This window comes from Sphaeramia orbicularis, chromosome 5 (assembly GCF_902148855.1).
Source record: "Sphaeramia orbicularis chromosome 5, fSphaOr1.1, whole genome shotgun sequence".
In the NCBI taxonomy this organism is placed as follows: Eukaryota; Metazoa; Chordata; class Actinopteri; order Kurtiformes; family Apogonidae; genus Sphaeramia; species Sphaeramia orbicularis.
In genome coordinates this window covers 47,020,644-47,048,583 of record NC_043961.1, presented here as the reverse complement: position 1 = coordinate 47,048,583, position 27,940 = coordinate 47,020,644, and positions in this window count along the sequence as shown.

Genomic DNA, 27,940 nt, shown 5'->3' with positions numbered 1-27,940 from the left:
GATGAATGAGTAGAGGCTGTATGAATGAATAAGCATAGCCTGAGTTGTAAAATGTGCTAATTGGGGTGGGACAGACTGAGGTTGTGAACAACTGGTGTTCTATGTTCTATATGTCCATTATGTTTCACTGCATTTTCTCTGACAAATAAATGAATGAATGAATAAGAGTGAAAACTAATCATGTTGACACTGATGGACAGACACACACAAACACACACAATCACCACAGGGCATGACGATACCCCTGTAGCGGATGGCCAGTTGAGGGGTAAAACTGCCCACCTCTGAGAAAGACTCTTATTTTTACAATTTAAAAACAATCAAGTCAGTTTTCAAACCTAAGTGAATGACTATCAGTTACTTATTGATACTTTCCTTCTTAATCAAAGTTTATAAATACAGCATTGAAATGTGTTTTACTTGTTGCACGACCCCCAACTTGATAGAATTTTGATTGCCACTTCACACAAACATTTCAGAACTACCTGCAGAGACTTTAGTTTAGCTTTAAATCAAGTTTTAGAGTAATCTATGAGTATAAAAGCAATCCACAAAGTCCTTGAAGCTTGACATACAAGATGGAGTCCTTGGAGACCTCCCTGGAGGCTGGTGGCGAGTTAAAGGCCCTGTAATTTATCAACCAGACTGATGATTAAAAACAGAAAAACAAATACAAACAAAACCAACACAAACTGAGAGAGATGATTTTTTTAAGCCAGTCTTTTTGTTTGAAATGCAATGTTAAATACTTGGAAACATCTTTTATTAAGGCACAGGAAACCAAGTTTTTATGATGTACATGTAGGACAAACAATCAAGATTTTAGTAATACCAGTTGTGTTTAGTTTAGTGCAGCTGGTGTTTTATGTTGACGAGCCAGTTGGTGAGTGCAGGATGCTTTATAGATGCCTATGATTGAGAGATACAATTGAGTGGTTTTGGCAAAGCAGTGAAAATTGTGGTCGCAGCAGTGGACCATTTGTACAAACTACTGGAGAGACAATTTAAAGTTGACCAAATGTTGGATTCTATGATTAAAATCATAAATACTATCCATCCATCAGGCCGGGCACGGTGCTGTTACAGGCATTAGGTACAGAGCACACATTTACATTCAGATCAATGGTGACTACATTTCACAAACACACAGAAACAGTGTACAGTAAATACAATGTGACTGCTTTATTGCTATAAATGACAGCTGACACCTGCATGAAGGAAATTAAACCATCCTAAATGCCTTTAACAAATTTCCACCCAAACAGTTATAGTTCAAAGTTATTTCCAACAGTGTCATGAATTTCCATAAGGCATGGCTTTTGCAGCAGCAATTGAGTGGTTGCTATAGAAACTTGTGTTAATCAGGAAGATAATCAGTGATGTCTTATCTATGTTCAGTCTTTGGCAAAAAATAAAAAAATAAAAAAATCCAGAACTGTTGTAATAAACCTTTTCACGGACGTTAATGGTATTGAGGATAATTAATGATGCTGATGAAATAGACGTATTGATCATTGTTCAGAGCACATTAGGAGTTATTGATAAAAGTTACCAGGCGCTATGGTGACCCAGTGAATAACATCAAAGAAAAAAAAAAAGGAAGGGTGCATACTATAGAAGCATTGGTAGAATAAAAAACAAATAATTTCATGTGATTCCTCAGACTGAATCAATGTAATGAAATCTGCAAAATGTAGAACATTAATTACATATAAGTCACTACATTGATTGAAAAGCCCATTAGTGGTCAGAAGATTGTTGTGTAATATCAGTATTATATCAGTGGATGATGCCGGCATGGCTGAAAATGTGTGCACCTGGATATAAGTTAATCAACACACACTACATCTAACATCTATGTACAGGACTGTTTAAAAGTCTTAGCCACCTTTGCTTTGCTTTGTTGTTTTTACAGGGTTGAAATGAGAATACATATTTATTTCTCAGTCTCTTTTCTTCAGATGCAACAAGAATACAGAGGAAATATGTGCATAGCCTTAAAAGACACCAAACACTGAACTAAATGGGTTCTAAGGGTTATTTTCACCATTTAGTGTGACCCCTGACAAGAAACAGCACAAACATTTAGAAGCATCTGTGTTGAATGAAGTCAGGTATAAAACATCAGGAAATCAATGTAATGAAGCTCATATTGTCAGAACACAAGGGTTAAAGAGATGTTAAGTGCAAAGGGAGGTCACGCTAAAAACTATCATTGTGGTTTATAGAAGCTGTATTTTCCATGAAACTTTAGTTATTTTACTGCTGTACATACCTCACATATATCCAGATTGGATCTTAATACAGAAACTGAGAAATGCATATCTATGGTAATTAGAATTTCACTAAACCAACAATATCAGCCATTTGTTGGCCTAGGACTTTTGCTCAGCACTGTATATATTGTAATGTATTGACTATGTCTGTATTATTTAGAAATGTGAGCAATAATTTGAGACCAGTTTTTAACCCTTTCATGCACTAATTATGTGAAATTTAGTCAAGATATTTTTCTCCAGTGTTTTGATTCCTCTTTAGACATAAAAAAAAAAAAAAAAAAAAAAATGTGATCGATTTAAAAAAAAAAAAATGTTACAAAAATTTCCACTCAGCTGGGTACCATGTATTTAATTAAGCAAAGAAACATGTATTTAAAATCTAATATCAGAAAATGATATGGAAAACTATGCAATAAAAACATTTTTAATGCTGCTAATCAGATGTTTTCTCACATTTGAACATACTCTAATACTAGTTATTATTCACTGCATGGAGATAATATGCAAAAAAAAAAAAAGTTTAAAAAATACCTGTCAATTACAGTCTAATAACAATTAGCAATTGATTTACACTAAAACATGTCACTGCAGATCAGGTTTATCAAGAACAGCAAAGTTACAGTAATGGTCTGAATGTCAGTGTATTATGGGATGGTGCATAAGTGTTCACTGTGTTGGCTGATATGGAACTAAAACAACCAAAACCCTGAATATACAAGAGAACAGCTGGAGAAGAACTGTCCACTGGAGTGACCACTGTGCATGAAAAGGTTAATATTCACCAACAGATTTAATACTCTCTAAACTGTACACTGTTAATTTTCACCATGCAGTATACTAGAGAAAACTCAATGTAAGTTATTAGATGTGACAAACTGAAGACGACGTAGTTAATAGGCAAAACTCTTACTCTTGCAAAAGCAGGTTTGTTGTGACCAGTGTGTGTGTCACATTTCATGTTATGTTTATTTTTGTGTTTTTTATTTTTAGCCTTTTGCATGATCATTTATCCCTGCCTTAACCCAACCTTTTTCCCAACTGTAACAAAGCTATGCCCACATTTAACTAAACTGTAACCATGGCATCGTCTAGATGTCTTTCAGAATATACCACTGAAAAATAACATCATCGCTGTGCATTGAAAAGTTACACTTAAGAGGTACTCAGTTCTATATTGTGTCAGTAAAGCCTCAGTCACAAAGCTTCTTATGAACAATGGGTTTATAAGAATTTCCTGGTTCGTACGAGATCTGGAGTTCATAGACATTTGTGGAGGGAGCAGTAGTTTCTTACAGCCATCGTATGAAGTCGGTACAGCTGCCATTAAAAACGCAAGGGCAACTTCAGGCCGCCATGAGAAAATTATGTGATTTTGTGTCGTACAAAGACCGTACAGTTGTCACGTTCTTCGTAAGGGTGCCTCGGGGCCTTCCTACATCATACCTATGGCCACTTCATGAATTTTTTTGTTGTAAGGTTGATGTACGGTGTAATATTTAGATTGGTATATAAACAGTGGCTGTGTACTAAAAGTCTCGTGTCATGATCATTGCATTCAAGATAGCAATAATGCCCACAAGACTGAAACTTCTACAGCTACAGCTGCAAGATGAAGAAAAGTAAGATCAAGTGGTTGTGGCCACTGTTTTGGTCCGGCAGCAGCAGAAGAGGAGGGACATTCTAAAGTGCTTAATGTAAAACAAGCTTAACATAGTTCAATGCCCCAGAACAGTGATCAATCATCACCAAAGTTCATGTGGACATGTCTAGTCATGCCTACTGTCACCTCTACAAAAATCAAAATGAAAACCCCAGAATTATGAATGTTGTCCACGTTAAGCCTTTTCCTCTCCATCAGCACAAAATTTTTAAGAAATAACATAGTTTAATCTTCGAATATTGTTTTCATTCATTCATTCATTCATTCATTCATTCATTCATTCATTCATCTTCTGATCTGCTTTATCCTCCAGAGGGTCACAGGGTGCTGGAGCCTATCCCAGCATCAGAGATGTCCACACATATTTTGGTGATGATTGATCACTGTTTTCAAACAATAAGCTCCATTAAACTTTTTGACAATAAGTGTTTTAGAATGCAACGCAGAAGATGCAGAGAAGACAGAGACGGTGGTGGGTGTGGTCATGGATACAGAGACTCTGTATCCACAGTATGAACAGTATGAGACTATGTGAGCCTAAGACCTGACTCATTACTACCCTCTTATTATTTTTCCATAGGTAACAGAATAAAGTAATAAGGTAGAAGTTTGAGGAACACTGATACATAGAGTAATATGATTCAATTCTGACCCAGCACGAATATTGTTTGGGATCATGCCCTGTCCATGGTGCTGAACATAATAAAAAATTAGGAATCATAATAAGACATCAAATGAAGAAATTTGAAGTAGAAGGTATAAGAAAAAAACAGATACACAAGAATAATAGAGGGAACTGAACGTTAAAAACACTAACCATCTGTTACTGAGTGCCTAACCCTAACTGTCTGTCATGCACATTCTCTTCATCACTCTGATCCTCATCACCCTTTGAACTCTGCATTATCTCTGTATGTTTTGTGTTGTTTCTTAATGTTTATTTTTTCGGTTAATAAAACACTTTCCCTTCAGCACCGTGCATTTGAGTCCAGTCATTCACTCCGTTTTGACAATTTGTGTACGACCCCCTCTAAGAACGCCACGAATGCTGCACTACTGCTGCACTACTGCTGCACTACTGCCTACAGGAACACCTTATGTCCACCTTAAGAACGCTGTGCGAATCTCTGTCTGTACGTCTGTTTGTGTGAACGCCGTAATTGGCCCCTAAAGACAACATAATGTGTTCTTGTGATCTACTTGCAATCTACCTGCAGCCACTGCAGGAACATGGGGTTCTGGAATGGCCTCCTGATCCACGAATGTCGTGTGTTGTTCATAGGTTATTCCTAAGGCATTCGTTAGGGCGCCCTACAAAAGGGGACTTTGTAGTGCGATTGTGTAAAATCTTGCACAAAATCATCCACCTGGCTACAAACTTAGGAACGGTCTATGAACTCCCCATTCTTATAAGTCCGCCTTGAGAAGGTCGTACAAAATGGTCCATAAATCATTTGCAGAGTTTTCGTAGCTGTACGTAATGGCATTTGTGACTGAGCCAGTGTGAATGTGGTTCAGGCCTGATTTTGTGTATTGTCAAAGATTTAATTGTGAAAAAAACTGTGTAGGGGTCAAATAGCAGCATGCATGACACTTGGGGCTGCCACACTACAGAAACAAGTATGCCAAGTAGAAATTAAGCTTTCTTAGTTCATTCATTATTGGCAGTCTTCTAAAGAAGAACCAGTGAAAGTAAATGATCTGCAATACATTGTATTGCATCAAATCACATTAAACTGTATTATGTAAAAAGGGTAAATCATGCATTGCATTTGTACTTGTTTTATATATACAGCATGTCTAATTTTTGAATCTTTGGAAATCCCTCAAAATGTGCTGGCCTCAGCTGATGTAGATGAACATACATAACAGACACTTGCAGAGCAAGACTCACTAATAAGTAGAAACACTGACTAATTCCACATAGAATTGGATATTGGTATAGAATTGGAGGGTCCTGAAAAGTCAAGATACACAAGTAAAAGTAACCACTTGAAAGACATTTCTGCGATTTATTTCTCACATCATATAAGTATTCTAACATAACTCATGGCTTCAGGTCATAGTGTGCTGCTGTCTGCACACCTTGCCTTGTATTCTGTCCTCTACCTGGATCTGCAGACCAGATCTCATTTAGGAGGGTGCATATGTGTGTCAGTATTTATGCTATCCTTAAGGTTTGGTAGAGAACTAGGTTATAGGTGTATTTACATTACATGACCATTCATGGAGACACATTGTCTCCATCTGAAATTTCTGCTATAAGACTTTGTACAGTGGGAAGTGCATTCAGAACTAGATTCTTCAGCCTCCTTTACTGAGCAGTTTGGTCTCACAAGCTTGTTCCAGTAAATGTTTCCGGCATAATGCATTCAGAGAGTCTTCTGAGTGTTCCTTAAACCTCAGTGTCTTTCTACACCTGCTCTTAAAATATTTCTCTATCAATTAGTATATATAAACAAACAAAAAATGAATAAAGGAAAGAGAGTGGAACACTTTTCTACACCACTCAAAGGGGAAATACAACAGAAAAACTGAAACACTGCAGCCATAGTGTCTAAAAAGACAAGTATTAACTACTCAGTTTTTACAAAACCATATAATTAGGTGATTGTCAAAGGTTCTGTTAGTGTTGCTGTCTAAGACAGAAAACTTGTCAGGGCTGTGTTGATTTTACTACATTTTTTGTTAATGCTGAACCTTTTACCAAACTGGTGAAAAGAATTACCAGCATCAATTCAGATACAGTTTTGAAGTCAGGACACATTTCTCCTGAGAAGTTATCAAAAGTTGGCAAAACTCTCGGAATGTTTGTTTACTAGAGGCTCACTTTAGCAGGAGAAATCCTGCAGTGTGTTCACAACAGAGCGGCAGTCACTATCACATGAGTCCACATGTTGAAAACTGATGCTATAAGAGGAGTGGTCTACCCAGGGTCTCATCCAGTGCACTAAAACCCGACCAACACATACACACACACACACACACACACACACACACACACACACATACAGCTGCCACATGCAAACAATGTATAGTTGTATTAAGTTTATATTTCACCAAAACTATTTTTAATCTTTGTTCATATTTTGTTGTTTTTCTGTTACTTATTTCTGTGTTTATTCCAAGGAGCCTTTATTTGTATTTTTGTTGTGTTACCTCTGACATTTTAGTGTTGTCATTTCCTGTAGATTTACACTACCCTCCTCACTCAGTTTCCAGACCCTGTGTGAAGTAAGATCAATGAATGTTTCCTTGTTTTTTTAAGGTGTACTTGTGGAAAACTGTTCATGAGAAGTTGCTGCACTGATTTTGATGTGTTTTATATAAAAAATAAATCCTCCTGTCTGCAAGGCAGAAGTTGTTCTCATCTCATTCCTCACCATCCACTAACAGTGCAGAACTATCAGAAAAGTGTCAGCTCACAGCGACCACAGATTCGCAGTAGAGGTGCAGGTCCATGACCTCCAGTGGTCACAGACGCTCCAAGGCCTCCACTCAATATCTCTTCAATGCAGTTACTAAAACTGCGCAGAGATGTAGACTATTACTCATACCTATATGGGAATTGTTAGTTAGGTTAGATTCCCCTCAAAATGATAGACATCCTTCAGATTTATTTGTCATAATCAAAAAAAAAAAGAAAGAAAGTTATCAAAACCCTTGCTCCAATGTACAAATCCGTTTTTAATGACAACAGAGCTCAAATCATTATGACGGTACACAGTTTTTGTCTTGTGTTTGTTAAGTGTGGTACGCATAGATAGATACACCACTGCATCATCTATTCTAGGTGCCACTTCCATCCATTTAACCCATAAAGACCCAAACATCCGCTGGCGACCAAAAGTATCTACTGATCTAAAATATTTAATACCTACTGATCCACTAATCCTACCAATACATTTAAATAATTGGTGTAAAATGCAGTTTGTCATCTTTTCATGGTCATCAGATATGACCCATCTGGACTTTCAGAGGCTCTGTAGTGAATATGGAAACACCATCATTGATTCAACAATAAAACCCATGGAGTTTAATAAATGACAGTGGAGGAGACATTTGTTTTATCTTCAGTTATTGATAAAAATTTGCTGAAAAAGTCACTTTTTCTTTAGTTTTCTCTGTTTTGATATAACCTTCAAATTTACTCTGAGTTTTCATGAACATCTATATAATTAACTTATTAAATATTGAGAAAAATATATGATTTACACTGAAAAATGCAAAATACAAAGGATGATATTACAATAAATGGTGATAAATCACATAAGACAGGTTAAATAGAGAGAAAAATTCATTTGGGAGCTGCCAGAAAAGTAGCACTGGGTCTTTATGGGTGAAGCTGAATTAGTTGTCAACACTGGGAAGGTGAAGGTTATAAAAATATAAATAATTGATAATTACACTCTAATGCATTTAAAAAAAAACTGTAATAAGATTGTTCTGAAAACAGTAGAAAGTCCACATATGTTTTCTTAAACTACAGAGATTGAAAGGTTATGAGAAAAGCAAATACTCAAACTTAAAAAGTAGAGGAACAAAGTATTGGTACTTAGTTCCACTATTTTAGGGCAGGTACTCCTGTAATACTGTGTGGTGATCCTACATGTTTACAGCATTATTGATGGTTTCAGATCCAGCGCTGTAAGGTTCTTCCCTGGAAGCAGATGTAGAGGTAACCACAAACTGGCCGCTTAGATGAACATTTGTGCTAGGCAGCCTCTAAAGCGGCACACTGATATCATAACACCACCTGTTCTCTCCAGATCCTAGAGGTAAAGTGAGTCTGACTGTCACACCATCTCTCACCTCTCTGACTCCCACACACTCCTTCCTTTTTCCCTCGACCATCACAATCCTCCTTTCTTATTCTGTGTGACGCTTTCTCATACAATAAGACATAATGTTTTCTATACTCTTGTTCAGTCCCTCAAGTCCCTGAAAAAATTCTGCAGTACTCTTTCTCCTGTATTTTGGTCTTCACTGATGAATTGATGACACTCAGTAAAAGCCAAAAAATAATAAGCTAAGCATCCTCACCTCATCATCCAATAATTCTTGGGTAAGGTTTAATGCAACCCCCTGCAGCCATCCCACACAGGTCAAATGTCATCCACTGTATACACACTTAGACCTACTGTCAATCACAAAAGCAGATTGGGTTATTTTGTGTTGTGATGTTGACATACTTATGAGTGTCTCTGGAATTTTTTTTGTCTTGGAGTCAGTGTGTTGCTCCAAAAAGTCAATATACCTTTCTGCATTAATGGTGGTTACTGACACAATGACAGTCCAAACTCTGGCTACTGGACTTGTTGGTAATAGTAGCAATGGTGGGTTTACGAACTGGTGCCCTTGACACTGTGAATTCATATCATAATCGCCATCGACCCATAATAAATCTCATTACATTCTGTGAAATGTTGGTCCAAGTTCAAATTTTTTAATGAATTTTTAAAATCTTTTTTTCTTCTCCCATTTACTTATAATGGGCAAAATTTCAAATGTCTATAAAAACATCAATTTTGTTTAAATTTACTTCAAACTTGCCACATATATAGAGACAATTGATATGCTGATATCACCACATGCATAGACATGATGACATCAGCTAGATCCATGCCAAAATAAGCTAAAATGCATGTGAGAGTGGAGTTTGTTGTGCTTGGCACCACTTATTTGTTTTAGGTTCAGTTTGTTTCTTTATTTGTTTGTTCACACTTTAGCAGCAAAACTACTGGTTGAATAGATACCAAATTAGGTTTACAGATTGCCAGTGACCCAGAATAGATGTGATTACATTTTAGCATAGGTAAATGTTAAATTTTTTTTTAATGAATTTTTAAAATCTTTTCTTTTTTCTCCCCATTTAATTATAATGGCTGACATTTATCTATGCTGTCTATGTCTATGCTGACATCAGCACACACATAGACATGATGACATGAGCTGGATCGATGCCAAAGTAAGCTACAATACGTGCGAGGGGCGGGGTTTGTTGTGCCTGGCACCACTTGTTTTGACTTATTTGGAATGCAATGGAATTCAATGCCATAACTGAGGACAATCTTATTAAAGCCAACTCTTTGCTTTGGTTCCAAAAGTGGTCACATTAGTGAGGTTAAACTGTATTAATTCTATCAGTGTATGACAATAAAAAAATACAGTTTTATGTGATTCAAAGAATTTATAATGTTAATTTTGCCTCACTTCACTCCGACCCTCGACCCCACCATTGTCCTTCCATTTTTTCTGAATCTGCCACTGGTCTGTATGGTCAAATTCATCCAGAACATACAGTGTCCATTTCTTCCAAAAAGGCCTGGATACTGTTCAGCCAGGTTTCTGCTGAATGATGGTCTGTCCCAGATGCCTCTGAGTCCAAAGAAGTTGGCAATGCTAGTGGGTACTCTTTACTGAAATTTCCTTTTTCCTGTTAAAGTTTGAACTGCCATTTGTGGCTGTAACTGCACAGCTCCTGACAAAGCCTCTCTGCAGTGATCCTGACCCATGTGGTTCTATTAAGTCTAGATGAATGATGGTTCTAGATGCAGTGTCATTTGAGGGATTAGAGATCATCATGTTCAGCAAACACTTGAACCCTTTACACACTAAAATCCATCCAGATACCTCTAATCCAGTGGTTCCCAACCTTTTCTGGCTCATGACCCCAGACTTTCAAAATGGAGACTTTTTTTTTTTTTTGGCTAAAATTAATTTGTTTTTGATCATGTAATAGTTTGCTATACTATGTTGCAAATAAATGTTAATTTTAGAGGACATTTAGTCTTTATCATGTATATTATTATGGACGGAGGCAGAAAAGCCAGGTGTAGATTACTGCACAAAGTCAGAATTTTATTTTCCTTGGTCAGGATATGTATAGTCAGTCCACCTTGTATTTACAAGGCTGATAATTAATACTGAACAAACAATAACTCAAACTATGAATTATGAAAGAACTGCAGCATCTTAAACTGGCCACAATGAACATTTGAAAGATAAACAGTACCACAGTGCTTCAGTTTCAGCTTCACAGTTTGTCATGTCTTTTATGTATTGGGATCGTCTCTATCAACTTACCATATACTTTTTTATTAATAACTTTTTTTTCTATTTTTATCACTTACTAGAAATTTCAGGCAACCCCATTTGAATTTCAGGTGACCCCATGTGGGGTCCTGACCCCAAGGTTGAAAAACACTGCTCTAATCCTTGAATTCACTTCTATACCATAAAGGCTGAAATATGCAAATCCCTACCTATCATTTTCTGAGGAACATTGTTTTTTTTAAACATCTACAATTTTTTCTCACCAATCTCATCAAACTGGCAGTCCTCATCTTTGCTCATCTTTACTGCTTTTGTACCAAATTGTGTTTACAATCACATCCTCACCTCACCAGTTTTCAAATCATTACATATTCCATTATTTAACTCATTATTCATCCTAAATTACTTGTATTCCAACTTATTCTTGAATGTGTTGCACGCTTAATGGGAGGAAAAAATGTATATTTACAAATGAATTGAAGTCGACCAGAAAAGACATCACACATGTTGTCTCATACTGTCTACAGTTAAATACAACTCAAATGACTTTTACTGTCAGTGTTTTCTGTTACAATTTCCATTTTTGATCTTGACATTTTTTTGATATGGGGTTGTAATAGTAAACAGACCTTGCTTTGGGTCGGAATGGCTGGTTGAATAAAACTGAATAAAATCCATTAAACTTTTTTGAACTGAGGGAAATTATAACAGGTAGCTTTTTGTAATTATATTTTGTCATTATAACAATACACCATAAAATACCAGTTAATTATATTCTGTGTTACTAATGTGGCAAATGAGGAATGGAAATGTGAAAAGTAAAAAGTGCACCAAAATAAAGATGTTTGGCTGACTAAGATGGCTCTTGGATTCAGTTGGAACATTTGCTCATCTCTGTAAAAACTGGTTAGGATTTGACTGCACAGTTGTTCTTGATCTGTCTTTGGCTCTTGAAGGTCTAAGATGGAATGCATCAGTATTTCTTTGAGCTCTATTTAAAGCGGTGCATTTTGCCATCACTTCGTTGACAGTCGCTATTGCTGACAGCTGTGCACCTGGAAATCTGGTGTGCCAGAAAATGAGTAGTTACTATGACAACTGTCAGCTCTTAGTTGTTGTCACCAGGCTTAGCAGATGCACAACTGCATATTTAGCACTGACTTCTAAACACAATTAAAATATTGAGTTTGTATTGTTAGTTTGCTAGCGTAATAAAATGTTACATGAAATGGTAAAAATATTTAAAGAAATGTTTGGATCATGGATAAATGTGTGTAGTAAACACATAAGTTCATATCACATGTTTTATAATATGTATATACTACAGTATGAGTAGGTACTATATAGACATGTTTTCTGTCATATGATATTGTGGGTTTTTTTTGTTTAATTGTGTTTTAGAAGTAAGTCTGTTAACAGTGAGCACTGTGCTTTAACTTCACAAGCTTCAACATTTGAATGTGAATTATCTAGAAAAACAAAGGGAAAAGGACCAGGGATTGAAGAAAAAGCTATAAATACAGCACAAAAATAATAATACATGAGCTATATAATCCATTACTATGACACTAGCATTCAAGTTATTGTGCTGCTTTCTTCATTTGGGAAGTGGCATCCATGTTTAAACAGGCAACTATGCTCTGTAGGTATCCATAGATCAAACATATTATTATAAACTAACATAACTTATTGTACGACAGCCTTTAGTTCAAAGCAGACTCACCTTGGATTCACTTTGTGCCTTTAGTTCTGATGCCGTGAATCATCAACAAGGTCTTTTTAGACAAACAGAATTGAATATGAGTGACATTAACAGACTCTTTATATCTGTGTGTTGATATGAAAGATTCATACTGAGAGCAAGTTTGTGTTCAGTTTTTGGACTACTACTTCACTGTCTAAATAATAGCTATTTGGCTGTGTGTGCCAACAACAACATTACAGCACTTACTTATTAGTCCACTCATTTATTTATGTATTTATTTATTCATTCCGTTGGCTCACTGCGTGTATGTTTGTGGCACTTTTTTTTTCTTTTTCCATTTTTCCCATTTTACTTTGAAAAGGTGTCATTGTTTCGTGATAACTGCTGTTTCTGATCAGTCATTATGTCCAGAAGAGAAAATAAAGTGTTTCTATTGTAAAAAAAAAAATAAAAAAAAAATGTTTTTTGTCAAACAGTGAAAAAAAAAGAAATCATACAGGAGTGCCTTGTGCTATTTTCAAACTAGTATAAAGGGAACATGAGTTTTCCAGCGTGAATTCAAAATATAAAAGTATTACATTTAGATGGGCTGAATTTCACTGAGTGACGCACATTGCAACAGTTTTATTAATAAAAGGTAAGATACGAAGTACAACCACAGAGAAACGAAACATTCAGCCACAAAAAAGCAATGATAGTTACACAAGTCTTTATTTTACAAATGTTTTTGTAATAATTGTATCAGTTGTGTATACACTTACAAAGATATTTATATGTTTGGATACAATTTACAAACATTGACAAACTGACAGACAAGCAGAGGAATGTTTCATTTGTCTGAGGGTCATCCTGGTCTGTTTGTTTGTTTGCAAGTGTCTGGTAAAAGGCTGAAAAAAAATGTATAAACTATGCACATGTGTATCTCTTATTAAATCAGTATGAATATTGTACAAGATTAAGTATCCAAGTTTACAAATCCAATGGCAGATTTACCTACCAATGCCATAAGCACTGTACCCCCCATTTGAAAATCTGCAGAAAAAAATTGTTACTTTGAGCAGGAATTAAACCCTGGTCTTCCACATTGTAGTCTGAAGCATTACCTACTGAGCTGTAACTCTGTTGAGCTAAAGACTGACCTATTTGCCATCTTTTTGCCTTGGTACTTTTCAGGATGTGACATTTACATCTAAGCTTCAGGGCTAATAAAGGTTAAAGTGTAAATTGTGTTGTGAAATATGACCATAATGCACAGTATGTTCTGTAAACAAAGTAAGTAGCCCTGCTGAGCAGGAATATGACAATTCGGAGAAGGATATCACATATGTATCTACATATAGTGCTGCCCCCCCTTCATTTTTTCTGGATCTGCCACTATACTCAGAGCACAAATGTCCTCTGACCATATGAAAGTAAACAAAAGCTTAAACAGTCAGTAAATGTACGTTTATGGTATTCATGGATGTATAGTTTTCACTGGATAGTGGTTATTATACAGTAAAGTTCAGGTTAAGTTACACATTACTAATTGCTGTGTTATGTATTTTAAGTTCAACACCAAAGTAAATAAACTTTTTATAATAAATTACTTGTGGTTTACTTTTTCCAACTACTTTTTTTAGCAACTGTTTTCAACTGAGCTGAAGAATCAGAATGTTTTTCATGTTCTTTAAGACTGTAATGTTTTGATTTCTAATTTGGTTATACTGATAGCATTGAAAGGTATCCATTGGACAGGGATCCCTACAAAAAAAAAAAAAAAAACAATGAATGTAATAATAATTATAATATAGTCTTTATGGATTCACTTTGTAATCTACAACACAATGATTAACAACTGTACTTTAGGACATTTTCACAGTTGGATCTGAACCAAATTTGCAGGTCTGAAACCCCAGACCTCATTGTAACAGCCAGTCTGTAGTCCAACCAAAAGAGGGGGTCTTGGTCTGGGTGGTTCAGTTCATTTGTGGTGTGAAGACACTTCTTAGACAGTTTTGCCATTAAGAGGAAGAAACATAAGGCGAATGTTGAAGAAAGACAAATAGAAAAACTATGAGCCAGACAAAAAAATGTGTCAACATTAGACGCACAAAAAGAGACACAGAGCATGTAGGTTATGATTGCAGGACATAATACCTAGTCTTAAGCATGAAAGCGACTCATAGCAGATCACAGACCTCCCCTCCCAGTAACTGTTTTGTGATTTAAGGACATCACACAACAGTTGCAACTACTTCAAGTACAATGGTGCTTATAAGTAAAAAGGTCAATTATGAGTGGATTCTTTTACACCTGAAACATATAGACACACTGGTCCAAAACGTAAAGGTGGACGCCATCAACCTGTCCTTTTGTTTTAGTGTAAATGTAACGTTTGAAGGTCTGTCCTCCTCTTGCATTAAGCAGCTCTATGCATATCTGTGCCTGTGTTTGTGTGCATGGCAGCAGCAGTGACTTGTCAGCGCGAGGGCAACAGATGGGAGTGTGTCCATCTGCGTTTTTGTAAATGCACCAGTGAGCGTGTGTGGTTGAAGCAGAACAGTGAAGTGCTAGGTGACCTTTCTGCTGGTGTAGAGGTGGCATCAGTGTGACAGTGTGACAGAGCGGGCCTCAGCCTTTCTGTAATGGATGAGCACTCTCAAGGTGAACACCTCTCCTTCCTCCCTTTCCTCCCTCCCCTTCCTACATGTCCTCTTTTCCACTGAGACTTACTGCATGTGGCTCGTCTCCTTCAGTTTGTTTTGACCCACTGAATGTGAGTGATGCACTCCTGGTTTTTAGCTCTTACGTTGTGCATTTTTACACTATTTACCAAAGGTAGTATAAGTTTAATTAAAACACCATTCTTATACCAAAATACAACGTTCTATTTTAAAGTTAATAGATGAAAGGCTGTATTGTGCAGAGACCACATTCCAAAAGAGAGTGAAAATGAGTGTTTTTGTGGAGCACCCAAATGAGCATAAACAGATACTTGGCTTAAAGGTACAATAATGTAGCCTATTTTACAACTAAATACACAGCAGAGATAAGTAATTTAAACAGATATATATGTACTGAAATAAGTTTGGTAAGCCAGCAAAGATGTACACAAACTAAAAATGGAGACTGAGGTGAATTAATACTTAATAAGTAATTACAAGTCACATTTAAATGCCAAAGGTTTAATAAATAAGTGAAATTACATGTATTTATCTTTTACTGATTACATTTTGACCAATTACAGTAAAAAAAAAAAAAAAATCAAACAATATAATATTAACTATATTTTAATTTTTGCATAATACTTCCACATACACGTGACACATCTTTAAACATTTTCCCACCTGAAACCATTTTAGCTGTATTTTATTTTATTTTTTTAATGAATTAATTAATTATCTAAAAATAATGATCTCAATTGAGCTAAGATGTTAGTAAAGATCAAAAAAAATGTCACAGACTTGGTAATAAGAAATTGTTTGTGAAAATTGTACTATATGAACTGTTTGTGTGAGCAGATTTTGTAACTCTTCGAATACATTTGAATTGTAACCACTGATTCTACTACTGTGAGAGTACCGTCACTGGTACATTACAATCTTATATGATCTGGTATTAAAGCTAACATAGAATATCTTCTTTAAAAACTAAAAGACCATAGCCCTGTGTTGTGTGAAAATTAATGTCAATTTACATCTTATTTCTTCATTAATCAAGGTCTTAGATGCTGCATTTTTGACTGCAAATAAATGTTAATTTTTATGTGGAACCAAACACATTATTTAACAGTAAAATAATAGTCTTTACATTGTTTTTACAAAACTGTATAATACAAATAAATGCAACAAAATGAAGAGAAGAGCGATTTTCTTAGACATACGTATGACTTGTCATGTGATTTATTCATTATCAGTTACACTAAATTCTACATATCCTTTCCCACCTCATAGAGCTTATCATGTCAATTGGATTTCTGTGAAGTTTCAACAGCAGAGCTGACACTGCCCTTTTAAATAGTGGATATATGATAATGATGTTGAAAAGATACACACTAATCCCTCAGAGAGTGGAGGTGGGAATGGATGTTTGAAGTGGGCTGGGGGGCGAGTGGGGGTGCACAATCTGTTCTTGTTATTGATCTAGGTTGAGGGGACACGCATGGCAGGTTGGAGCGACATACTTGCTTGATATTGACGGGGGTGGGGGGGGTGAGCAGCCGGCCACCCACATCCCTGAGAAATGGACCCTGCTGTTCGTCCTTTGTGGAGCTGACTGCATTCTTCTAGTGTGGAGCTAAGACAGCAGCAATGGACGGTCCTGTATGCACGTTATCAATACTGAATGGCCTCCACACGGTGACAACGGATGGCAACTGAACTGAAACCTGAGATTCATTGTCCTCTCACACCTCCTCACTGGAAATTATTGAGTTAAAATACAAGTTTTTCATACTCTAACAAGTATTTGCATTGCAATATGAATTATTTTATTAATTATTTTTAGAAGAAACATAAAGGCAAATGTGTAAATAATTAACAAACTGCATTTATTTTTTTGGTAGCTGCATAGTTGATGTTAGGTGAGGGAATTTCTAATTAGCTAATGGTAATGAGCGTGTCAAGAACTTGGGAGTGAGCAGAAGGATTTTGGTGGAACAACCAACCCAAATCCTCATCACAGAACTTGACTAGAAGCACTCGGAGAGCGCAGACCTCCGCCAAGGCTGATCAGTGCCCCCCCCCCGTGGGCCCCCCCACGCCAAGGAGGTTATGTTTTTGCCAGGGTTTGTCTGTTTGTTTGTTTGTCTGTCTGTCTGTTTGTCTGTCCGTTAGTGTGCAGCATAACTCAAAAAGTTATGGACAGATTTTGATGAAATTTTGTGCCCCCCCCCCCCCCGTGGGCCCCCCCACCCCCGATCACCACCAAAATTTAATCATTTCTTCCTTATCCCATTTCCAACAAACCCTGAAAATTTCATCAAAATCTGTCCATAACTTTTTGAGTTATGTTGCACACTAACGGACAGACAAACAGACAGACAGACAAACAAACAAACAAACTCTGGCAAAAACATAACCTCCTTGGCGGAGGTAAATATAGGCAACGTGGTGTTTTTAATCTATTATCACTTTGGAAAGAAAATGAATGATTATTACATGCATTTTTCATGTTACATATTGTGCATTTAAACAGCGGCATAAAATCAAAACGAAAATGGTTAGGTCAGTGTTTTTCAACTTTGGGGTCGGGACCCCACGTGGGGTCACATGGAATTCAAATGGGGTTGCCTGAAATTTCTAGTAATTGATTAAAAAAAACCAAACATAGTAATGAAAAAATATATGGTGAGTTGAGAGAGACGATCCCAATACATAAAAGACATGACAAACACTGAAACTGAAACTGAAGCACCGTGGTACTGTTTATCTTTCAAATGTTCATTGTGGCCAGTTTAAGATGCTGCAGCTCTTTCATAATTCATAGTTTGAGTTATTGTTTTTTCAATATTAACTTGCAGTCTTGTAAATACAAGCTGGATTGACTGTATATATCCTGACCAAGGAAAATAAAATTCTGACTTTGTGCAGTAATCTACACCTGGCTTTTCTGCCTCCATCCATAATAATATACATTATATAGCCTAAATGTGTCTAAAATTAAAATTTATTTGCAAAACACTATTGCAAACTATTACATGATCAAAAATAAATTAATTTTAGCAAAGAAAATTTCTCCGTTTTGAGAAGTTTGTGATGTTAAAATGGGGTCACAAGTCAAAAAAGGTTGGGAACCACCAGGTTAGGTGCTCTGTGTCCTAAAGGTATCTGCTATTAAAAAAAATAACCAAAAACAGAATCACAGGCAGATTGTGCAACTTTTACAGCTGGATCCGATCAAATGGTAACATGTGGGCACATTTTGTGTTCAACAGTCTCTGTCATGTAAGCAGAGTAACTTATATGCATGCATTACACATATTTGAGTAGGTATTTATAAGCACTTTAACACTGTGTATAACAAAATTTGGGGAGATAAGATTTTTAGGTGAAAAATGTTAAATTACTGCTCAGACGTGGACTTGAAATGGACATCAATTTTTTAAGCTTTACACAAACATTCAAAACATGCAGTTCTCGACAGAAATTGATATCAAGAAGGACAAAACCTTTTAGATATTATGTTCAACTATGATGAAAATAAATTTTGAAGTAAAATATTGAAAAGTCTCCGTTATGTTGACATGAGAATGTAGTAACACGTAGACAGGCTGCCATAGTAACACATGGATGACTCTTTACCATCGTATGCATCACCCAAAATGTTGACTTATTTTTTAAAACAAGCCAGATATAATCACAATGTTTTATTTAATGTATTTAATACTAACACAGTGTTATTTAAAACTTGTGGTGGTCCATACTGATATAGGTCAATTACAAATAAAGAGTAATTTCTCAGTAACAGTTCACAGTCTTTTTAAATGTGACCAGTGTATGAATTCACAAACTTCATCCAGAATTTTAATTTTTCAAAGTAGTAGACAGTCTTTTTGTTAATTTAATGAAGCCTAGCAGAAGGTTCAGAACTTCTCCTGTACTGTATAAATGATATTTTAAAAGGGATAACAGTTCCACAAAACAGAGATCTGTAGCTAAAAAATGAGCCCACTTGATAAATGATGTGTGCAAATTTACTTTTTCATGTTGATGTTCACTTTCACTTGATCAGACCCAGCTATTAAACTGGTACAATTGAAACAAATATACAAAATGTGCTGCCATACAAGTACTGTTATGGTGCAGGTCTACTATTTGTACCTAAATGAATATGTATTGTAAGCCTTGTTGCAAAAAACATCTTATTCATAAAAGACCAGCACACACTGCAGTTTAGGTGCATATTAATGTCTCCAAAAAGTTGGTGTTAAGAGCACACAAACTCACACCTCACTCACTTTGTGTGTCTCTCTTTTTCTTCAAATATTTGAGTTTTTGAGGTTTGAGTTATAATGAATTAATACTTAATGTCATAAAGGACAAAATCCTCAGTCAGACACTGGGTCTTGACCCTGACCCTTTTGATCAGTCATTTTTACTCCAGCATATCACTAGTACAATATTTTTGTGAGTAGGTCTGTAAAAGTAAAAGAGTATGAGCAAAAATGTACTGTGCTTTTAGTGGGCACAAACAATTCTTTGTGAATTCAGCCCAAGGAGCTCAAAAACTAATAAACTACGATCAGGACAACAACATGCTTGGGTCAGTGATATCAGTACCACTTGATAATCACAAGATAAGATTATGTGCAGTCTTCCTCTGAAACATTCAAACAAATATCACACATATATCAATGATCTTGTTTACTCAAAAGAAACCTGAAATTTATATGGAAAAACAAAACAGAAAAACAAGTTTTTATAATAAAAATCTAGCAGTGATTAAGCAGTTATGTGAGTAGCAAAGCTTTACAAATTAACACAACAAACACACGTTAATTCGTTTGATACACTATACTTTTCTTTTTCTTTAATCTAACTGTTAAAAGGTTCTGTAAATGCATTTTTAATTTTGTCTCCATTTAACCGTCCAGTGTTTTTGACTGAGTTGATTGGGTTTGTCATTAAACGCTGCAGTCTCTCTCAGCACCACTGTGGAGTTCAGCACAGAATGACCATCACATAAGCTTTATGTCACTTCAGTTTCACAGATACGACACATCACTCAAAGGTAATTGAATATGCAGCAGCGTTGCCTTAATTGTGCAATATGTTACTGTAAACAAGTCTAACGAGATTAACATTTACACACACTGATATGAGGAATGTGTTCTACATGTGTGCTCTGTGGTGAGTGAGTTAATTGTCACATCATTAAACGTTAATGACATGATTAGGGCCACGCTCTAGCTGGTTCAGCACAGCACATGAGGCCTTGCCCTGAACTGGGAAACAGCCGAGCGGTTTAAAGAAGATTGCATTTGTGACAAACACTATTCCCGACTCATCCATCATGCTTGCCAAACTTAGACATTCATTATAAAGTTTGCCGATGGATGCAGCCAGTTCTGCTCGGCCATTCATTTTTTTAGACCCTCTCACTCACTCTTTCCCTCTCTCTCTGTCCGTTTGTCCATCCTTCTCTCGTTTGCGTTTTACTTTGTGTATGTCTTTGGGTAAAGTGCAGCGCGAATGAGTTTCTCTTGTTCCTTTTCTCCTACTGACTCAAAGATGCTGAGCAGCAATGTAACAAAGGAGGCAGGGCATTAATTAAATACAGCAATTTGCTTTCCTCTCCTTTTTGTTGTGAGGACAGCACTGCAAAGATTGATGAGGTACTATCTGATACACAAGAAGCCCACTACATCTATATCTGAAGCTGATTGTGATGGAACACCCATTAAATGGCCAGCATGTATTAAAATGACAACTTTTATATTACAAACTGCATTGGTATGTTTATTCATATTTTATTTTATTTTATTTATTAATGTTTTTCATGATTTTGCATGTAAGCTCATTTGTTAGTCAAGCAGCAGAGATGCTCACAGAGGCTGTTTAGGCAGTTTAAGACAATCAGAGAAACAAAGAGGAGAGCGCAGACAGAAGCAATCACACTCCTCAGTTTCTTTATCTTCGATCTTTTTCTAGACTCTCAGAAGCAGACATATGTTTTAAGGTCTCAGCAAACAGAGGAGGAAAGTGGAAAACGAACAGCAGGAAATTAAAGAGGAAAAGAGTGAATGTGTGTGCGAAAAATGTGTGCAACAACTAAAACCTGCAAGGAGCAAGAGGAGCCCTGGAAGGTACTCTCATTACCATACAGTACAACCCTGTACCCATTTAACAATGGAGGGCTCTAATGACGTTTTCATGCAGACTCCACCAAATTCACATTAGTTTCAGCCAATTATTTCATATTATTGTTTTGATATATGAGTCCTAAAGGTGCACAGTGACCTGCAGCTGAAAGTTAACAAAGTCTGAAGCTGTCACTACTATGGCCTGGAAATCACTGTTTATAAACTACCTCAAACAAATTGTTTTTTTATGCTCAATCGAGACCATCAGGACGACTTATTTAGAAAATAACAGTGGTAAAAGAATAGTAGTGAATGGAGAGGGGGAAATGCTTGATCCCATTTGAATCATGCCACCAATTTGAAGAATGACTCCTATCAATTTAACAGATAATTTTGCTCACTTTTTGACTTAATTGTTGAGGTGTCCAACTTTAAGAGACGAAGAGAGAGCTGATACAGGAAAATGAAAAAGGTATGTGGCACAGCTGATGTGTAGCACAAGAGATGAGATGCGCCGTTCACTGATCTGTTCTACACAAAATTAAATGGTACTTTACTATCTTTACAACAAACGATTGAAAACCTTTCTTTCTGGTGGAATTATCTTTTACATTAACAAACATCACAAATTTCCTGGTCAAAAGAGGTTTTTTGTGATGCAGTAAGTAGCTTCGTGTTTCTTGAACAACCATCAGTTTGATAGAGATAATAAAGATTGGACTGTTTCTATGGAAAAAAGGCCATATGGTCTGATGAGTCCAGATCCTGTTCCAGAGTGATAAGTGTATCAGGGTGAGAAGTGTGGCAAATGAAGTGATTACCCATCATGCCTAGTGCCTACAGTACAAGTATGTGGGGACAGTGTTATGATCAGCTGGTCAGGTCTAGGTTCAGCAACATTATCTGTCCACCTGAATATACTGAATGAACAGGTCTGATCATGAGTGCATTTTTTTCTTGACTGATGACACAGACATATTCCAAGATGATAATACCAGGATTCATCTGGATCAAACTGTCAGAGTGGTTCACGAGCATGAGACATCATTTTCACACATGGATTGGCCACCACAGGGTCCAGACCTGAACCACACTGAGGGCCTGATTTACTTAAGGTTTGCGTGTGTAAAAACATGCGCAAACTTGACTGCGCCCGCAAAAACACGTTGAAGCTTATCTACTAACAGGACACACTGAGGTTTGCGCCTTTCAAATTGGCAAAATAGCTCGTGCAAACCCATTTAGTGTGTTTGCCCCGATGAATATGCAATATGGGCATTTCTGCAAGAATGCGCAAATTTAATGGGAGGAGTAAATGCAAATATTTATTTAGCGTGTGCAATGTGATTTAACAAACCTGAAACTGATTGCGGTGGCTCATTTTGTGTCTATATTTAGCTGGCAGGTTTTAACTTTGCACAAAACTGGCTGCAGTAGTTGTGGCAAGGAGGAGGAATTGGCACAACGCAGAGAACCAATCTGTTCTGATAAGATCAACATTTTTGGAATGATGGAAGAAAAAATAAATAATTTGAGACATATGCCCCCCCCCCCACACACACACACACACACACACTTTATGGACCTGCCCCCCACGTCCAGTTCCACCAGTGGCACATCACATTAGGACAGGACCAACTCCTGAGAGACCTCGCTCTCTCTCGTGCGCGCGCCGCACGCACGCATGCAAATTAGACCAAACGGGACGGGTTCTAGCGCTACACAACACACACGCACACACACAGACACATACACACAAACAGCGCTGTCCACGGTGTTGTGACTGGGCTCCTGAACCTGCTATGTAAGCACTGATGTGGAAGGTTTTCTCTCATGCCCACGGACTTAAAAGTTTTCCTTCACCATGCAAAGTGACATAAAGAGAGAAGGTATTTATTTCACTAATAACACACTTCACCACTGATAAACAACAACAGAGAAATGCCCATTCACCCCTCTGTGTGGAAAAAGAGCAACTTCATATTTATGAGTGCTGGCACATCCCAGAGCAGTTTTTACAGCGCACTGTCTCCATGACGACAACCAGTAGCGCACGCAAAATCCTCATTTAATTAGGGCGGTCTCCAAGGCTTTGCGCCTGTTGTCATTTGCGCAGGCAATCTTAGTTGATCGCCTCTGACACGCCAATCAATAGCGCGTGCATATTTTAGCGCGACCAATCACATTTGCGCCCGTTACTTGCGATCTTAGTAAATCAGGCCCTGAGAGTCTTAGGAATGTGCTGAGGAAGACTTTAACACAATGGTCAGTACAAACTTTAATGCAACTCTGCATGGAAATAAATGCTGTGACATTAACTGTGACATTGCATTGCATTGTGTAATGATACCACACTGATTCCCACAATCAAAGTTGAAGGCGAAGGCCAATGAAATGTGTGACTTCAATTTTGGCCGGGTAGTGAATAGTATAATAATATGGCATCAAACAAAACAAAAAAGTACTGTCTATTTTATTTTTATGTTTTTATTTCTGCTCCATGGAGCCAACTTGGCTCTCCATGGTTTTGCTGCTAATCAGCAAACAGGCAATGGAGAACAAACGCAGAGGAGTACATAACTGGTAACCAGTGCTGGTACTCTACCTTAGAAAAAAGATTGCATTTTTACACAACCTCCTCTCTCTAAGTCAGGAAACAGCTCCTTCTACAAGTCTAGATGACTTAGATTCAAGGCATTAAGAAATTCAAGAAAGAAAAAAATGAAAAAACCCACATAACAGAGAAACAGCCTATTGCTCACTAGGGAATAAATGACAATATAATAAAATAAATGATCAGTCTTCCTTTTCCAAATTGGCCTGAAAAGCTTGCCACTATTAGAACTTCATCACTTTCAGGCTTCAGCCTCTTCATAAATGTTCACTAACATTAACTCAGTTTGGCATTTCAAAGTTAAGTCACAAACACTGAGTTAAACAGGTTCAGTCAAAAAACACTAGACTCTCTTTTCCTGTGGTCAAATTTCTGTCAGTGATTGTTCCTATTTCAGTCAGTAACTGCAGTTAAAGCTGCAGCAGTTAACAGTCTGTACCGTCACTGGGCAAAAATTCCATAATAGCAAATCAGCATATTGTAATCCAAGTGGTCTGAGAGGACTTCTGCATCTAATCCTTGGCTGTGTTTTTGGGTTGTGGAACATGAATCCCATGAATACCAGATTTTGGTCGATTGCAGGCAGGTAGGCCGGCTACACTTGTGACTGATGAGTCCACTTACCAGTCACTGATCAGTTTCAGTCAGATAAGGCTTGGACGTTACTCTTTTGCTGTACTCCATGTCCCAACATGGAAGCTTGGAAAAGTGGTTTCACTTTTCCATAATCACTTGGAACACTGTCAAGTTCATCTATATTTATTTTTTTGATTTGGACCAAGGGGCAAGAGCTGCAGAAGGAAGGGGAATATTTTTTGTGCTGTGATTTTGGCTCCTGTAGTCCACAGTCAAGCTCCTATGTGTACCCAAAGCCAATCGCTGAGCGTCAGTTGGTGAAAGTACAAAGATAAAAACTGATATCCACTTAAAGAAAAATAAACAGTCTAACTTTGCTCTTCTAGAAATCACTACTTAACAACATTATTTAATGATGCACATCAATGGTCTGTGGTGTTTATAAAACAGTCCAAAGAGAATGACAGCTTTATGGATGGACAGTAGCTCTTAATTCAGTGTTATTAACTACAGCTTTTCTTTCTCTGTTTCTCCTCCCCTCCTTTTGTCTAAGGTATCCTCTAGACCACGGGTGTCAAACATATGGCCTGCAGGCCAAAACCAGCCCACCACAGGGTCTAATCTGGCCTGTGGGATGAATTTGTGAAATGCAAAACTTACACTGAAGACATGAACAATCATTTTAGTTCAGGGACCTTAAGTGGGTCAGATCAATAAAATACTTTCATAATAACCTATAAATAATGACAACTTCAGATTATTCTCTTTGTTTTATTTATGTATTTATTTTTAAGTAAAATTACATGAAAATGTTTACATTTACAAATTATCCTTTCACTAAAAATGTGAATAACCTGAACAAGTATGACCACCCAGAAATGTCTTAAGAAAAATAAGAGCAATTTTAACAATATTCTGCCTGTTATTAAATGTTTGGTGTATTTGTAGATCCACTGAGACCTGTAAGTTGTAATGCACATGTGTAAATGAGAAACTGAGGCAAAACATTGTTAAAGTTGCACTTATTTTTTTCAACAGATTTTAGTTTTTTTTATGGTTTTTCACGTTATTCATATATTTTAAAGGATAGTTTGTAGATGTAAAGGTTTTCATAATATCATTTTACTTTATTCACTCTAAAACATATAGAAAAGTTTGAAGTTGACATTATTTATATATTGTTACATTATTAATTTACTGGTCCGGCCCACTTAAGATCGTATTGAGGATGTGACCCCTGAACTAAAATTAGTTTGACACCCCTAGTCTAGACCCACTGCCCCCTGATTCAGCACCACATCCAAATATATGAATGAATGAATACAAGAATATGATTAATACGAAACAAGATTAGTTTTGCTTTATCTTATTTCCCCAAATTAAGCATTTTGACAATGCTGCAGTGATTATTTTGACCTATAATCTCTGCCCTTTACATTTGCACGTTCACTCTCAGCTCATCATATCAGTGCATTTTCATTCTGTTTGGCAAGTGTTTATCTGACCCTAAAGAAGAGTCTAAAAGCACAAATAATCACCTGGTATCTTCAGTTGTCACTCAGGCTGAAAACTCAGTCTTTAAACATAAAAGACATAATGATTCTCTAATTGTCGACATCCACATGTATGAATATTTTCATCATAATTGGATTTTTGGCCATATTGTTGAACCCAAAAGTAAGAGTTGACTTTAAATGAGGATGTTTACTGAAAAATGATTAAGCTGGTGAATGACTGGACGTGTGGGTAGATTGCATAAATATAATAATAATACTAATAATACTAATACTAATACTACTAATAATAATAATACCCTGTTTGTGTTGACTGTATGTAGGCAAATTTATTCTTTGAAACAGGAGTAGCAACCCCATCCCTTTGCTCCCCATAAGAACACCACTGATCCATTTGCTCCGTTGTTCAGGTGTCTACAGACACATGTACTGATGGACCTGTCAACGCTGGCAGAGTCCAGTTATTGGTGAGGCTCTAAGTTCCAGACAGGTTCTATTAACAGTTACGGCCTAGCACCATTAGTCACAACAAAAATAATAGGAATGGTAGAAATGATTTTGTTTATGAGTCCAATGATGTTGTAGCAATAAATGTAAATCAAAGTACAATTATCATTTTACGACCATCTTAAATCAGTGAAGTAATACTTCTGTTAGGAGATAGTTACTGCAGCACTCACCTCTTTCTCAGCAGCTCTGTGCCTTCTTTCCTTGGGTGTATTTCTCTTCTGTCCCTTTCTCACCTCTGGCCTCCCTTGGTGCTGCAGCCTCTCGCCTCTTCACTCTAATTGATAGGAACAGACTTAGTTAAGATGTCACCTGAACACATCCACAGACCACAGACATAGCGACAGCCCACCATCGACAGCGCAGCCCAATGCCATACACAGACTAAGCGCTGGTTAAATTGGTATTGTAGGAGGGTCAGGAGTGCCTTCGGCCCTGGGGGAACATTTGACCCTTCCTGTCACACATTCACAAACTCATGCACACATCCCACACTTGAGCGGCTGAAGCAAAGGCCTTGCAATCCATTTACTCCCACAGCAGCTCAATTAGCACATGCAGCCAAAGTGCAGGTACCATATACAGTACGGCCTTTTCAGTGTGCACATAATTACATGTATGCACAAGCATACATGGCTCACCGGCAGTATGTATTGTGATTGGTAATTGCTGTCGTGATCAATGGGTGTGACCAGGTGATTAGACAAGACAAGCGCCTACAGCCATTGATTAAAGACATCCATTCCATAGGATATAGATTTATGAGCCCCTCCACTGCACAATGAGTCAACCCGATGGGATTTCTTGTGTAAAGGTTACAAAAGGGTAGAGAATCTTCTCCTAAAGGATTTTCATTTCTAACAGGATGGAAGTGACCTTTTCAAGAAACTTTGTGAGAATAGTGAGGGATACAGTAATTGCACAGCATGCATCTTTAAAATTCAAAGTATAGATTCCCTTGTTTTGACAGAAGGGATGCCACACGCATTTTGTCTTGACTGAAAATCAAGTAATTATTCTTTCTTGTCTCATGATCGTCTCCAGGCTGCCAGTTGGCCCCTCTTATGTTCGTCAACATGATACAGAGAAGTTAAACGTAACCACTATTGATCACTATGACAAAAAGTCAGGAAAGAGCAGATTCCCTTTACAAATCTACACTCTACAAATCGACAGCAATAATACATTAAAGTTTCTTTATGGTTATATTTTTCATCATTTGGACACCACTGTTTCCTTCCACA